Below are 16,375 nucleotides of genomic sequence, written 5' to 3'. Positions count from 1 at the left end.
AGCAAATGGTGACGTCACGTGTCTGCTAATCATTACATACGCGAATCAACTTTACAGAATAAACATTTAACTGTTTATTGTAATCGTAAGCAATAAGCTTCTGTTCAAATTTGACGTTAACATTTTCGTTTTTATTTTAATTTGTTAATAACCTAAAACAGACAATTGTGTTGACAAGATTCCCCAGTGAGAGCCAAAGAAATTGACCAAGGTCAAATTCATTTATTAGAATTAATGGCACGTTTGGCGTGCCATATTATAGGTTGCACAATGTACAGTTAGGAACCCTCAAGATTTACTGCTTGATACGCTGACGTGAATGTGATTGTCCAGGTCGTACAAAGTTTGGAATGTTTAGCTTTACATATCGTGCCATTAATACTTGGCATGCTATATCAGAAAACATTAAAATGTTAAAGTCTGCTTCACTTTTTAAAGAGTATGACAACTGACCGATGAATAGAACATGATTAATATTATATTTTTCATAACTCTGTTTAAGCTTATAAATGGTACTCATATTATTTATCTACATAGCATCATAACTAATTATATAACGGTCGATAAGGCATTCATAAATATTAAATTAATGTAGTGTAAATTGTGAGCAAATGTGTAAATAAATGAATGTAAATTTTTCTTTAGTATCTTTTTGGTTGGGAGTGTTCTACTTTGTTAAACCATTTTTGTGTGTGTAGGTTTTATAGAAGACTTCGTTCGACACCTGATTTATACACATTGTTATATGTTATGTTTAATGTATTTCTATATCCTGTGAAATTGCGAAATAAAAATTTTTTTTTTTTGAATTGAACTAAACTGAATTGAATATGCTATGATGTAATTCTTACCCCACCTCCCCTCCCCCTCCCCTATACACTTGTACATGTCTAATTGACTATTTCTTGATGAATTACGACAGACTCATGTTCTTGTTCTGTCTCTGGTAGTCCCCTGGCATTAAAGCCGCTCAAAGTATATTCAAGTCGCCTCCAAACTTGACGATACTTTGATGGTTGGTTATAATGTGCCTCTGTCTATACACTGTGGTAATACATTATTGAGTTAAGCGTTCGCATTTTCCTTTTGCTATCAATCACCGAGCAGACTTTTGATACATGAAAGTTTTGAAGTTGTCTGGTAAGATTTCTGTCGGACGAACATCTAAGGGATTGATAACCCGTACATCAAAAATTCCACCGAACCGTTCAAAAGTGCTGATCACTGTTATTCGGTGGATGGCATTCGGTATATAAACTTGTCTTTAGACTGCAACAGAATTTATAGATGTGTATATATCTGATGGAAGTCAAACCTATTCGGGGAGAGTCCCTTTAATACAGCGACCCCAGTAAAGTGACCTTCTGCACGTTTGCAATGATATCATCACTATGTGTAATGCCTGGATGTTTAGTACAGGATGAAATAAACTACCCGAGATGGGGTCAGGTTCGGAAGGATTGGAGTTGATCGAAAAAATCATGTTTAGAAAATCTTTCACCTCTTGTCGCCCAAGATCAAAATGCGTCAAGGTATGGAAACTTGCAAGCGCCATGCTAATCCAAGTCATCAGCTATCATATGGTGGCCGTATGATATGGCAGTTGTAAACTTTATATATATATATATATATATATATATATATATATATATATATATATATGTGTGTGTGTGTGTTTATAAATATATATATATATATATATATATATATATATATGAATTCCTTTCTTCAATTATTCTTAAAAGCATTTTATTGGTCGATAACTATGGACGTCACTGCAAATAATCAATGGCGTAGGCTATTATTTTCACTTAAAGTTAAAGGAATAAACATTCATCGGTCTCTAATTCATCTATAGACACTGACAGACTTTGTGAGCCTGTTTTCAGAATAAATACCTCTCCAGTGACCATAAAATTTCAGTCGACTGGAGATGTTTAATTTTTCTGCTCTCTTAAAATAAACTTGAAGGATCCATTAGTAATCAACCCATTTCCCCATTTATCAATTTAAAGGTTTAGTCACGTCACCAAAGGTTGTAATTTGTTTGAGTAGACAATGCCATAGCCACAGTTATAAAAGCATATACATATACATATGTATATATATATATATATATATATATATATACTGAGCAGTCGATGGGTCTATTGTATCCACATGGCCTTAAAACTGTTGATTGGATTCAGAATCGGTGGGGGGGGGGGGGTGGTGGGGGATTGTATATATGTTTATTAGCCTACGTCATCCCCAATGATTACATGGGTAGTTAAGTACCTCCCTTGTCAATGTTATATTTATTTTCTTTCCTTTTTCAAAGAATGATTGGATGGCGTGTCATTGTATATACGCAGTTTATCATTAGAGTAGCCTATCCTAACGCATTTCTCAGTGTTACAGGATAACAGAGCTATTCACGCAATACAGAAACCTTTATAGTAACTACCATGCCGTAGAGTTTCAGGGCAAAGTTGTTCGCATAAACAGGAAGAAGAAAACCTCGTCTCGCATCTGGAAGCAATTTTTCTCTTGCCACAATCCATAAACGTTGCATACAGTTCGTCTTCTTTGAAAAGCAGCACTGAAAATGCGCGTATTATAGTTCTGTAACGATAGATTGGAAGTGTTACATCACGTGATTTGGCCTGACCGTCAATTTTGATTGGTCAGGAGGATGATACAATGCATCGTTCTTAATATCATGCTAGTAACCCAACGGTAGGTTGTTTAGCCTATCCATAACATGTTAGTATCCAACCATGCATGCTTATTACTGCAGGCATGGATACGTGGATTCTCGGAATATTTTATAAAGCTAGCCTATGTCGTAACCCAGTTTACGATGTTCTCACGTATTGCAGGGCGTGTTTTCAGGCACATTGCAAATATTATAAGTAGACAGTGTGTTTATTACTTGCAGTACAGTTAGAGGCTCCAAAATGTCCCAATTATGATACATGTGATGCCCATTAAACTTTATAAAGACAATTAAAGCGATTTCTTTGTATCGTAAATGTCGCCGGTTGGTTATTTATTTCTATTAACATTGAAAAGATAGGTCGGGTCGGTTTTTTAATATAAAAAAAAATAACCATGATGATGAAATTTGCGTCTTTAGTACCATATCAAATCGACTGATGTGTTTTTACGATCTTAACCCTGTTTGTTATGGTTTGTCTCCTACATCGTTTGACAAGAATTTCCACAAAAAAGGTAAGAAACAACTCCTAAATTAATTCTTTGTATATTTCGTTGTTTATTTTGTATTTTAATATAAAAAAAATAACCATGATGATGAAATTTGCGTCTTTAGTACCATATCAAATCGACTGATGTGTTTTTACTATCTTAACCCTGTTTGTTATGGTTTGTCTCCTACATCGTTTGACAAGAATTTCCACAAAAAAGGTAAGAAAACAACTCCTAAATTAATTCTTTGTTTATTTCTTCAAAGGGTGTAGCACCCTTTGTGAAATAACATAAATGCAAAAAAAAAAAAAATAACCATGATGATGAAATTTGCGTCTTTAGTACCATATCAAATCGACTGATGTGTTTTTACTATCTTAACCCTGTTTGTTATGGTTTGTCTCCTACATCGTTTGACAAGAATTTCCACAAAAAAGGTAAGAAAACAACTCCTAAATTAATTCTTTGTTTATTTCTTCAAAGGGTGTAGCACCCTTTGTGAAATAACATAAATGCAAAAAAAAAAAAAATAACCATGATGATGAAATTTGCGTCTTTAGTACCATATCAAATCGACTGATGTGATGTTTCTACGATCTTAACCCTGTTTGTTATGGTTTGTATCCTACATCGTTTGACAGGAATTTCAAAAATGGCAAGAAAACAACTCCATAAATAAATTTTTGTTTATTTCTTCAAAGGGTGTAGCTCCCTTTGTGAAATAAAAATAAACGCATTTTTGTCCTCGAACCATACATAACGAACTTTTTGAAGGGAGTATAGTTTACCCAATCGAAGACACATGACACTGTGTATATCTTAAGGGGAAACTATGGATTAAATTAAAGTCTCGGGTGAACAGAGGCACTTACAGATTTAATAAATAAAAATGTATCACATTCTTGCCTCAGGTACAGACAATGGTTCAGTGGTCATAGTTTGTCCACAGATAATGTTTTTTTTTATAAAGTTCGGAGGTATAGAAAAAGGAGGCACATGTAACAACTCTACAAGCCATCTACCCACTACCTCAAGATTTCTAATGGAACGTATACGCCATGCAATAGGTATAAACTAGATTATCTGGATATAGTTTAATAAAAGATTTCATAAACTTTAAAGAATTGGAAAAGTGTATCTGTTTATATATATATTTATTTATTTATTCTCAAGGGCGGCGGAACCGGGGGGCACAGGGGGCACGTGCCCCCCACTTTTCCTCAGGTTAAAAATGTGCCCTTTTTCTACATAAAAATTGAGGTGTCTCAAGTTAGCAATTAGAGGCCAGGGAACCAGAATGAACACTCGGAAGGGCCGTTTCCGGCCATCTGAGGGGTTTGTAAAACCAAAAATTTTCTTGTACGCTCCGCGCCAACCGGTGGTGGCGCTCCGCTCAGATAGTCGTGCATACAACTTTGCAAATCCTGGCTACGCCCTGACTTTTAATGAATTTCTCGGTCAAACTCAAAGCTATTTCGAATGGAAAAAAAATTGTTAAGACATTAACAAGAAATAAACTATAATTCGGAAGATTCCTACATTAGCAACTAGCATATGATTTCACCTCATTTTGTCTCAAAAGAAAACTTGTTCCTTGTTTCCCAATTTGCACATTGGATATCGCAGTGCTATATGCATATTTTCCTTGGGGGGGGGGGGGGGCGTTGATGGAGTGATGTGTATACGCAAATAAGATAATACAATAAGAGTTATAAAGGGTACTAAATATAAGGCTGCATCAGTCCAATCGAATTTCTGCAAAGTGCCCTTTGATGTCGGTGCCCCCCCAGATTAAAAGTGCTTCCGCCGCCCTTGTTTATTCTTGAATACATATTCATGACACTTCAATCCATCTTGTCATTCTCCGTTGTATTTATCAGTGTTCTAGTTTCATTATCTCGTCCTAGATCCGAATTGATACGTTTCATCAATGAATAGCATCATCTTTAGAGTATTGTTGGCAAATACATCATGATAACAACTCCAGTATTGTTCGATCAAAGCTGGCGAGGTCTACAGTGGAATGCCCATCTCCCGTAAGTGGCCTTTGAACCACTGCACATTTTATATATGGTATCCATAGTCCACTATAGGTTAGCGTAGAAGGGCCCGGTTCGAATCACGCGTGACGGCTGAATTTTGTTGCCTTGTTCTAGATTTTCCAATCGGCATTGTCGTTGTCGATCAACCCTGCACGTACACAGCGGAAGAAGATGAACACATTTGTTATTACGGCCCCGCATAACTGTCAGGGTATCAGATGTATTCTAAGTATAAGTCGAACAGACGTCTTACCCACTTACCTATATTTATTGCAAACATATCCAGCTATACGCGGGCGCGCGTTAATTCCTGTCGTATCATATCACAAATAATAATGGCGTGTACGCACGAGGCTTTATGAGTCCCTACAATTCACAATGAACCAATAATCACAGGACATGAAATCCTTCTCCCCCCCCCCCCTCCCCCTCATCGTCTCTTCAAGAACATTAATACATCTTAAGAAATAAACCAAATAGTAGTCTTAAATCTCTTGCAGGATAGAACAAGTTCCAGGCCCCTGGTCATACTTAATCCCACAGAACTTAAACGCAATCATTCTTGACAACCAAGGCTGGCCTAATCATTCATTTTCTTGACATCCTCTAACAAAAAAGAAGAAGAAAAAGAAGCAAAGGTTGAGATAAACAAACACATTTGTGTCGGTTTGAACATTCGTTAGGGCGTCAAGTAACGAAAATGACGTAATGTATTCGCTTGTTAACTCCTGATGGAGATAATAAACCCTATGATAGTTGGAAAACTGAATTCTCATGGTACTTTTATTTGACTGATGATGAATGGTGCATCAGCTTTGAGGCTTGGACCTGGTGAACCATGCATGTCCTCAATACTCATGGTTGAGGGATGGGGTCGCAGTTACAGACTGGCAGGTACAGTCGCGCTTGTCAATTGATATATTACACTGTAAGAAATAATAATAATATAATAATAATAATAAAGGACGAGTAACTCTTCAAAGGTGGCATTTGAAGTAGAAAGCTACGTAGAGTAAATTATAAGAGGTCATGTTACCTACAGTATAGCCTATCAGGGATAATGTTATAGACTATAGAAGAGGTAATATTACCTCGGCAACAACGGTAACATTATGTTCAGTATGAAAGAAGAAATGACCGATAAAGAATGTAACAGCTAATTATATATATATATATATATATATATATATATATACATATACAAAGACAGAGGATTAAAGAGATATAATATGGAAAGTAGAATAGGTAATGTTATATTGTATATATATACATATATATGTATGTGTGTGTGTGTATTTTAAAGAGTATGAAATGAGTGATAACGTTATACAGAGAACAAAATGACAATGCTATATAAAAAGGGCACATTATTGTATTGTCCATTTGTCACATATATACCCGAGAGTGTTGTGTGATAAAGCTAACGGATGCATTCCAAGTCATCGCTAGAAAAAAAAATCGACAACAAAAAATCAGTCATGTGAAAAGGTGTCTCTCCTTCAAAAAGAATTGAACATTAATTTACACGACAAAGAAGTGATTTTATGAAGTTTTGGACGACACTTTGTTGAAGATTTATCATTCGTCACACCTCAGAGATGATATAATTTCTTCCCATGAAAACGTAAGTATCATGTTTGTAGTAATAATGTAATAATGCTTTAATGCACTATGGCTGATTTGAACATGTTTGTTCGATAAATAATTTAGCCCAATATAGTCACATGCATATGTGTAATCTCCCACAGGCCAAGTTAGAGATCCGACAAAATATTTGAAATTGATAACAGCCAGACAAATGATTCTATCAAGAAGTTACTTCCAGGTTTATTCCCAATTTTCTTCCTTTTTGTGTTTCTTATCCTTCAACACATTCCAGGATAATATACATTTCTTCATCACTTCAGGATGATATTCATATTAAGACATATTTAGAGTTTGATACAAGAGTTGTCGGGGGAAACTTGTAAACCGCTAAACCGAAATATGATGAAAAAAAAAGCTCCAGTTACTTAAATTTAGCTGATAGCTTCGGTTAAATGAATTAATTGATCTAGCTAACGCACGTCAAATGATCCCCGTGAGAGAGATATCCATCCAGTGCTACGTCACTATTACGGTAGATTTCAAAGCGATGATGCTAGATGAGAAGTCTACTGAGAGAAAGCACGTATATCATTGGAAACGATGTGTAAAATCCAATTTCTTATTTATATAAATATATATATACATATACATCTATCTATCTATATATATACATGTATATATATATATTATATATATATATATATATATATATATATATATATATATATATATATATATATATATACCGTCTGCCCATTTACTCCTAGGCAGTGTAATAATATTATTATATATTTACGGTATACTCCTTTATTTACTCTTCAGTGGTATCAGTTACATGGCGGTCTTGTACAAGGTTTTCCGTGTCTCGAAGGAGTAGGTGTTTATATGTACATTGAGGCGACTTCGTTCTACTCAAGGCAGACGAGCCTCCTTGGTTTATATAGCCTATACTCTCCTCGTCTATCTCAGTGATTGTGATGATAATGGATTTTAACTCATAACTTTTAACAGTACTTATTGATCTTAGATTGCTGTATGATAATGGTGCTCATTGATCTTAGAAAGCCGTCTAATAATGGTGCTTATTAATCTTTGAAAGCTATCTGACAATGGTGTTCATTTGATCTTAGAAAATTGTCTGATAATGGTGCTGATTGATCTTAGACAGATGTCTTATAATGGTGCTCTTTAATCTTGGAAAACTGTCTCATGCTGGTGCTTATTAATCTTAGAAAGTTCTCTGATAATGGTGCTCATTGGTCTTAGAAAGCTGGCCATCTTTCTCACATTCTTGTTCTTACACGGATGCCAAATAATAATAATATAAAACTAATAATGTAGAGTGCTGAACACAAAAGTGGATAGCTCTCTCGTGACCCCTTTTCCCCTTCGAAAGTGCCCCACATGGTTTGTCACTTCATAACCACAAATTATTTTCGATGGTTTCGATGTTAAATCAGTTACGCATGATTGGTTACCGAATAGGTACCGCAACAAATTTATTAAAATGTGCTGAGAATGCAGGGGGGAAATAAAAAGAAACAATATAAGGTTACGATATTTTCTATACGAACTGGAGAGAAACGTGAAACAGGTTCGGAAATTAATCCAGTATCGACCAATTTGAAGCCCACATCGGCTACCATACTTTTTAATCACGACTTCTTTTTTTTTTTTCTTTTTTTCTTAAGGATTAAATCCCTTTGTCATTTCCACAGCGCTTCGCCTACTGGCGAATAAACAAAGTGACATACCTAGGAACTGATTAATATAAAACTGAGAGATGAGTCGCGCCAGCTGTACCACTAATTTGAAATGAATCGAGGCAGTTTCCAAGGAACGCTCAATAGGACAAAATCTGTCAGATCCCATCCTTCTGACTTGAGTTCAGTGTCCGTGATTAGGAGAATTATAGATCAATCAACATCACATGATTGAAATCATACAAATAGAGAAGGGGGATGAAAGACCTGAAATATTACGTAATGTATAACTGTAAACTACAGATTGCATATTAAAATAAACAAGACTAGAATGAAATGTTCATATTTGTACGATGCCGGTAAACCATCGATAAATATCGGTATATTCCATTCATGTTGCTCTTTCTATTTACATCACTGAATAGAAATAAAGGGATTGGTTAATTAGCGAGTTATTTATGAATTTGATTCGTTGAACAGACATATTATGTTTCTAATCTTTCTTCTCTAAATTTGATTTTTGTTTGTATTAATATGATAACCAATCGAAACAAGAAAATTTGAAATCTTCATAAATTTCCACTTTTACCTCATTATTTGAAATGAAAATTAACTATCGTCAAGCTATATGAAAAACATTTTATCATCGAATAAAATAAACTGAAAAAAAATTATCATCTAGCTCAACTACAAAAATCTTCTTTACAAAGTAATTCACATCTAACTGTCTTGAGTCAGTTGAGACAAACGATTCTCTTTTCTATCAAAGCTAAAAGATTTTAGTTTAAGTAAACAGTCGACGTTTGACGACGTCATGTCACTTTCAGACTTTTGTATCAAGAATACTCGCAGATAACCGAGTTTATATATAGATGAGCCAATACGGTTTTTTTTTTATGATACGAAAGTGGACAAGATGAAATACATCAGCGAGAAGAGGACCAACTACTTAACTTTATATCGAAAAGTACACGTGAACTAACTTATCCTGCAACGCATAGCCTTCCCTAAACACTTAATTGTTCTAGAATCTCTCTCGGTTCAGCATATCCAAAGTTTTGAGAAGTGGTTCTCAAGACGAAGACACATACCGATCATATGAATCTTGCCTACTCAAGCTGAGAGGGGCATTTCTTCCTGCTGTTGAAATGCTTGTCAAGGGCACGCTCTAAAGACAAGGCGTCTGATGGTATGTTCATTAAATCAACATGGCATAACTCATAAATATATACATCTATATAATTGACCGATACAATATCTATATTCGTTTCTCTTTCAACCCACAGTCGATGCACAATGATACTTGGAAAGCCATGATGTCATGTCGTATCGACAGAACGGCGCTGAACCAGTATAACAGAGAAAATATTTACATGCAATCCAGATCAAGTACCGCTGAGAGAGAAATTAGTCGAAGGACACAAAGTTAAGACACAACAACCACAGTGGAAAGTTTGAATCGAATTTCAAGTAATAGCAGAAACCCCAAAACCTAAATCAAGAAATAAATGGTAGAACTTTTAATAGTAATAAAATATCGTTTATGAATATATTAATTACATATGACATATATGATTTGTATAGATGATATTAAAGTTCATGTTTGTTTTGGTCTTAATTTATGATTCAGAATAATGACGTGTTTGGATTAAATTTAAATTGATATCATTTTCTTGAAGATTTATGTGAATATCAATGCTTCTGACATCATTATCCGACTTTGCTTTTACGTATAATATTACGTACTGTGATCCCTTGATGAAATATCGAATATCCAACGAATCCGTTTAAATATTAATTAATCTCACGCCAACGTTTGAGTTTAAGAACGAAAGAACCCGGATTGTTTTTATCTTGATAAACAAAAAAAAAAGAAGGTTGATAAACATAAATTTAATATTGAAAAGACAATGTCAGGTAAATCCTATCATAAATTGGGAGAAAGAATCTTCTTCAAGTGACTATTTCTTTGCTATTACAGTGGTTACTTGTATTTAATTTCATAGTCTGAAAATGCGCTCGACCATATTTTTTGCGTGTAATTAATAAAGTCCTATGGGGGGCTTATGATTCACGGTGGATGGCGATTGTAAATAGGGCGCGGAATAATGCAAAGTGGACAATAGCATACCTTGTTAATTAAGATGCCACTGGTATACCAAACAGCTGTTCAACAACCATGCATGCACTTCACAACAGCATCTTAATACTTTAATAATATTAGTATTGGACACATAGGGTGGAATCCGATAAGCAGTTGATGTTGTCAATCTTTACTTGAAAATCACATGTTGACTGCATGTAAGATCACGGATTTTCTGTAGATCAGAGGCACTTTTAGGAATTTGGCTGACAAAGGCAGATTTTTTTTTTGTATTTAATATTTGGAATATATACAAAATTTATATCTACAAATGGATATGTTATTCCACAAAATATTTGCAATATTGATAAACTTGTTTAAAAGAATAAATAAAGCTTGTAGCAAATTTTTGTCATAGTGACAAAATAACGTCCTAGTCACCATGTTCTCTTTTCTTTAGTAACACTCAAGGTTAAGAGCATAATAAAATCAAAAAGCACTTTCAACTATAGAAGTATGAAAATATTTCCGCGTTTCATAACTGCTGCATTTATGTACCTCCGAAATATTCGTTTTGTTTTCAGGTTAATGATAATGCGGGGAAGAATCCGCGTTTACAAAATGTTGCAAGATTTGTGACCTAGTTTTCAGATCGATTGCTTCCGAATGACCAAAAAGAAAGGTATCTTTTTGCGAGCTTATTGGCTTATGTGCTTAGATCTAATTTAACAAAGGGATTGATTCGATTTGTTTCTCATTAAATGGGGTAATTGGGAATAAGGTACCTTACAGATCTTATCACGAGCTCCTACGGCAACTGTTCCTAATTCATGAGTGAAAACATGATATTTTGCCACGGAGAGAAAGTATTTTTTGTCATTTATAATAAATAGATGGAACTTTTGATAAACAAGAGTTTTAATTCTACTCAGTCTGTTGATCTTATTTAAGCAAAGCAACATCAAAAGGCTTTTGGAAAACTATTCCACGGTAGAAGGTAAATAACTTTTTTAACGTTTGTTTTGGGCTTTTTATCAAAGCACATCGATGAATATAAAGTAGTTGTAAATGCGAAACAGGGACAGAAATAGAGACAGATGCAGAAACAAACACAGAGAAAGCAATAGAGATGGAAGGAGGCTGGCAGCAGGGACAAAAAGACAAGAAAAAAGAGCGAAACTGAAATACAGTCAGAAACGGCACAAGTAGCCGAAAACTGAAACAGGTCCAACAAAAAGGAAGGAATCAGAAACAGAGACGGGAACAGAGAGAGATAGAGATACTAGAAACAAACATACACACAGACATATATATAGAGAGAGATACTAGGAAACAGACAGAAACAGAGATAAATAACTAGTGAGTTTGCACAGACAAAAGCAAGTACAGAAACGGGGACAACTTTACAGAAATGAGGACAAAGACAGAAATAGAAACGGGGGCGTTTACAAAGGAAGAAGAAACAAACGAAGGAACGAATGCAGAGGCAACAATGAAGATATAAAGTAAAGACGCGCGTACACACAGAGACACTATTCTTTTCCTTTTTATTCCATTGTTCGCATCCACATACCCTAAACTTAACAATAACACTTAACAATAGAATTCTTCAGAGGACATGGCGATTCTATTGAAAGACATCTGAGGACTTGGAATTCCTTTGTTCAAGTCCTCAGTGTGAAGGCAAAATATGTACACACTTACAAGCATAAATATCAACTATAAACACAGTGACAGAAACAGACAAGAACCAAATCAAAGAAAAATCGAGGAGTCGAGGATAGAGAAAAGAAAAGAAAAGAAAAGAAAAGAAAAGAAAAGAAAAGAAAAGAAAAGAAAAGAAAAGAAAAGAAAAGAAAAGAAAAGAAAAGAAAAGAAAAGAAAAGAAAAGAAAAGAAAAGAAAAGAAAAGAAAAGAAAAGAAAAGAAAAGAAAAGAAAAGAAAAGAAAAGAAAAGAAAAGAAAAGAAAAGAAAAGAAAAGAAAAGAAAAGAAAAGAAAAGAAAAGAAAAGAAAAGAAAAGAAAAGAAAAGAAAAGAAAAGAAAAGAAAAGAAAAGAAAAGAAAAGAAAAGAAAAGAAAAGAAAAGAAAAGAAAAGAAAAGAAAAGAAAAGAAAAGAAAAGAAAAGAAAAGAAAAGAAAAGAAAAGAAAAGAAAAGAAAAGAAAAGAAAAGAAAAGAAAAGAAAAGAAAAGAAAAGAAAAGAAAAGAAAAGAAAAGAAAAGAAAAGAAAAGAAAAGAAAAGAAAAGAAAAGAAAAGAAAAGAAAAGAAAAGAAAATGAAACTAAAAAATTGAAAATGCCTACATAAATACGTTGAAAAAAGACAGAGACAAATACACACAATCGCAAAATACAGACACAGACACAGAGAAAAAACAAAGAAAGTCTCCACTTTTTCTTAGACGTCGTTCACATTCTTAATAAAAGAAAGGATCTTTCGTTTTTATATTGTATATTTATTGTTTATTTGATCATAAATATAAACAAACCCTCTACCAAATGTATAAGTATATATTATATTAAATGCCTTGAGTCAGGAAATGAATTTATATTTATGATTCTAATCGCCGTAGGAGCAATGTTATATATTTCACTCTATACGGGTATAAGTTAGGACTTCGTTAGCGATGTTTTCTGCAGGGCTAGCTTGCAGATGTGTTATGATTAAACAGTGACCTTATCTATTTCGGTCGTAATAATCAAGGATTAAATCAGCCTATTGGTTTTTTATTATTCCTAGAAGACACAAACCTAAAACAAAAAGGAAGAAAATCTCTGAGAATGCCACCGTCTTGAGAAATAATCTAGGATGTAGTGGTGGTGGCATCTATGAATGATGACTCTCAAATTTGATTTGGAAGAATCATCGCTAACAACTTGCAATTATTACTAGAAAATATTAATAATAACAATAATAAAAACATCTTGGTTTGATTCAAAAGTAGAATTTATATTAAAATTACTTGATACCATTAACCGCTGATGGTTCATCTTGGAGATTATTGTCTATTTCTATTTTCTTTTTAAAAGGCGATGAGGGCAGGCTCTTAACCCCGCCCCTCTCCCTTCCCCATGAAAATATGGTGAATATATTGAGTAATAAGAGAAGAACATGGCGTTGAACGCTACATGCTGAAAGTATAGCTATAATACAGGACACTTCCTATATGCATATACACTTATAGTTATCGTCATTACAATGCTATAATAGAGGTATTGTGTATTAGCACCCCACCCCCCCCCCCTACACCCCATTCCATGTAAGCTCCCGAGAATAAACATTTAGTTTCTTTTTTTCAGCCATCTTTTTGGTGCCGCCAATACAAAAAGAAGAGGGAAAATGTAATCAAAGTTATCACTCAAGTAGTATTTATAATTTTGCATTATTAAAAAAAAATCCTTCCTATATATTTCTATACAGAAGTATAGTTTACGCAGTGGACGTTACATGGCGTGTTATCATGTTTGAGAATAATTTGGTATTTTGTCAGAGATTCAACTATAAATTAATTACCTTATTCCATATATAATAACATTGACATATTTCATGTAAAAAGCATTGAAACTTTGTTGATATTTGACAGATTTTCTTAGTGTATTGATAAATCTCATCAAATAATTATACAAAGAATTATTCATCAATGTATACAGGCCTCTGTTTACATTGGCATCCATTTGGAAAATGTGCCTATGACGTCACTGAAAAGAAAAGAATTTGAACCTTAATAAAATTTTTAAAAAATCTGATATAAACGGTATGCAATAGTTTGCCAGATCTTCCGTTGACGTTTCTATTTCTCTGATTTATTAATTAACAATGCTAATAATTTTATCAGAAAATTGAATTATTAACTGAGAATAACTGAAAGTCGACGAGCTTAGCTATAATAATATAGGTCACCAGACTGTTGTCATTCTAAGGCATTTGTATAATTAAAACGAAAGCCGATTAAACCTTAGGCAGCCACTAATATTGCACACAATAGGCTTCTTGTTTTGATTTCTTTCATTCTACAGCATAAGACCAATTCGAATGCCTGTAAGCAGTCAACTATTGAAATAACCTATATACTATTGGAATGGGTATATCAGACATTCTACATTTTATAGTCCAATTAAAATACTTTGGCAAAGTCAGATAGCAGCTAAAGACTGGGAGGGAACATTCAACATTCAACTATCATAAAACTTACCTATCATCTATTCACGGTCTATAAATCATGAATTCTTAATGAAAGGACCCACGATTACGCCTCAATGTGTTATGAAAATGGAAGATGCATAATCGATTTATCCCCAAGGCATTGGTTGTCAGTTTCAATAATGATAATAAATGTTTATAGGTAATTTTCGTGAAGTCTTCATAATCAAGTCCTCAAGAATTTCTTTGTAATTCCGAACATTTTGTTTTTTCTAATAATCTTTCGTTAATGAAACATTAATGAATGATGATATTCATAATGCTTTGTATAATATTGCATGTCTTAGAGACCTATATCTACAGTACATAGTAAAAGATGGGTAGTATAGGCTATAAAGACATGCACTTATATATATATATATTTAAATATATACATATATATATATATATATATATATATATATACATATATATATATATAAATATATATATATGTATATATATATATATATATATAAATATATATATATATATATAAATATATATATATATATATATATATATATATATATATATATATATATATATATATATACAAGAAAAAAATGATACTTTCAGACATGTCTCTCCACCTCTCTCTCTCTCTCTCTCTATATATATATATATATAGACGTTAACACAATTTTGACCTTTTTGGGGGGTAAAATGCCGGTGATTGGTAAAAAAGAATATGTTTTGGCTAGATGTTGTCACCTGTGTGTCTGCTTCACCGCGAATTTATAACCTAGATGAAACCAGCGATTCTTGCCTTAATGCATAACATAATATTGTTTGCGTCTTCACCGCGAGTTTTGTACCTAAATGAAACCAGGGATTCCTGCGTTGAATGAATTACATTGCTTAGAAATAAAATATTGTCATTCCCACCGAGGGAATTCCCCAGTCTACTTGGTGTCCTTGTAAATAAATAATTAAAGCGTACAGTTCGCTTGACCTTCAAGTATGATTGATAATACCTGGCTTTGCCTTTATTATTAATAGTCATAATATAATCTTCACACCTGAGTTTACTGAACGTGTAGCAGAATATGCTTTGACAGTGTTCACCATAGTACTTATCAATATCAATATACGGCGTGCTTTGCTCCCAGTCTCCCCTCCATTTTTTTTTCTTTTTCGAAATAAACATATCATCTTGCTTTACTTGTGCGCAGAAAATAAATCGTTTACTATTAACTAAAAATAAATGTTATTTCAAATGTCATTATGGCACTACATCGTTTTTGACGACATTTATTTTAAAGTCTGTACATTAACACCGTTGTTGTGTTAAGTGTCCAATTTACTATAAAGTCTGTACCTTGACACCGTTGGTGTGTTAAGTGTCCAATTTACTATAAAGTCTGTATATTAACACCGTTGGTGTGTTAAGTGTCCAATTTACTATAAAGTATGTATATTAACACCGTTGGTGTATTAAGTGTCCACATTACTATAAAGTCTGTACATTAACACCGTTGGTGTATTAAGTGTCCAATTTACTATAAAGTCTGTACATTAACACCGTTGGTGTATTAAATGTACTATGAACTAAGATGGTAAAAAGAGTAAAAGTGCATATTTGTATTGTTT

At 33.5% G+C, this 16,375-nt stretch overlaps 1 protein-coding gene across 1 annotated transcript in view; it reads right to left on the bottom strand.

Annotated features, from left to right (window-relative positions):
* Positions 1-16,375, bottom strand: part of LOC139959556 (glycine receptor subunit alpha-4-like) — a 118,818-nt gene that overhangs the window by 37,018 nt on the left and 65,425 nt on the right. The window lies entirely within an intron of this gene.

Source organism: Apostichopus japonicus, chromosome 3, assembly GCF_037975245.1.
Source record: "Apostichopus japonicus isolate 1M-3 chromosome 3, ASM3797524v1, whole genome shotgun sequence".
Classification (NCBI taxonomy): Eukaryota; Metazoa; Echinodermata; class Holothuroidea; order Aspidochirotida; family Stichopodidae; genus Apostichopus; species Apostichopus japonicus.
The sequence above is the reverse complement of the archived record's forward strand: the minus strand, read 5'-3'. Positions and strand labels throughout refer to the sequence as shown.